Here is a 1267-nt window from a genome sequence, read left to right as displayed (position 1 = left end):
GCCTCCCAAGTAGCTGGGACCACAGGCACCTGCCACAATGCCCGGCTATTTTTTGGTTGCAGCTATCATTGTTGTTTGGCGAGCTGGGCTGGATTCGAACCTGCCACCTTTGGTGTACGTGACTGGCGCCTTAGCCACTTGAGCCACAGGCACCAGGCCAGTGTGTCCTTTTCTGAGGACATCTTTATCACCTTTTAGCCATCTCTGGACAACTCATCTCAATAGTGGACTGTTACCCAGAAGACTGCAAACAAAATATTATTATTCCAGCATTATTACCATAGCTTCAAAGATGACCAAATGAAATTGATCCAAATTGGCCTCTGTGAGCTGTTCTGCTTAATTTTTTATACTGTTGGCTTTTTGTAGTAGTGTCATAACACAGATATTACTGCGGTCAAATGGGAAGTATATGACACAAGTAATTTGTTACTAATAACAAAGTTAGGAAATCTGAGGATTACTTCTTTACAAGAATTAGAGCACATTCAAGGTTAGCACTACCCTCATTCACTTCTTTCTTTTCTTTTTTGAGGCAGGGTTTTGCTCTGTTGTCCAGGCTAGAGTGTAGTGGCATCATTATAGTTCACTGTAGTCTTAAACTCCTGGGTTCAAGTGATCCTTCCTTCTGCCTCAGTATCTCCAGTAGCTGGGACTACAGGCATATACCACAATGCTTGGTTAATTTTCCTGTTTTTAGTTTTTTGTAGATAGAGTATCACTATGTTGCCCAGGCTGGTCTCAAACTCTTTGCCCAGGCTGGTCTCAAACTCTTGTCCTCAAGTGATCCTCCTGCCTCTGCCTCCCAGTGCTACGATTAAGGCTATGAGCCTGTATGCCTGGACCTTGCTTGCTTTCTGGAGTAGGAAAGAAATTATTTGGCTTAGAGCTGATTTATTGATTAGGACAGCACTGTCTGTAGAAATAATAATATAAAAAGAATCATATCTGTAATTTTAAATTTTAAGAAGATATTTTAGGGCAGTGCCTGTGGCTCAGTGAGTAGGGTGCTGGCCCCATATACTGAGGGTGGTGGGTTTGAACCTGGTCCCAGCCAAACTGCAACAACAACAACAACAAAATAGCTGGGCGTTGTGGTGGGCGCCTGTAGTACCAGCGACTTGGGAGGCTGAGGCAAGAGAATCACCTAAACACAAGAGCTGGAGGTTGCTGTGAGCTGTGATGTCATAGCACTCTACCGAGGGCTACAAAATGAGACTCTGTCTCTAAAAAAAAAAAAAAAAGTATTTTAAAACAATAGGTTCAA

The sequence above is a fragment of the Otolemur garnettii genome, unplaced genomic scaffold (assembly GCF_000181295.1).
Source record: "Otolemur garnettii isolate 467f Iridium unplaced genomic scaffold, OtoGar3 scaffold00034, whole genome shotgun sequence".
Lineage (NCBI taxonomy): Eukaryota > Metazoa > Chordata > Mammalia > Primates > Galagidae > Otolemur > Otolemur garnettii.
The sequence above is the reverse complement of the archived record's forward strand: the minus strand, read 5'-3'. Positions refer to the sequence as shown.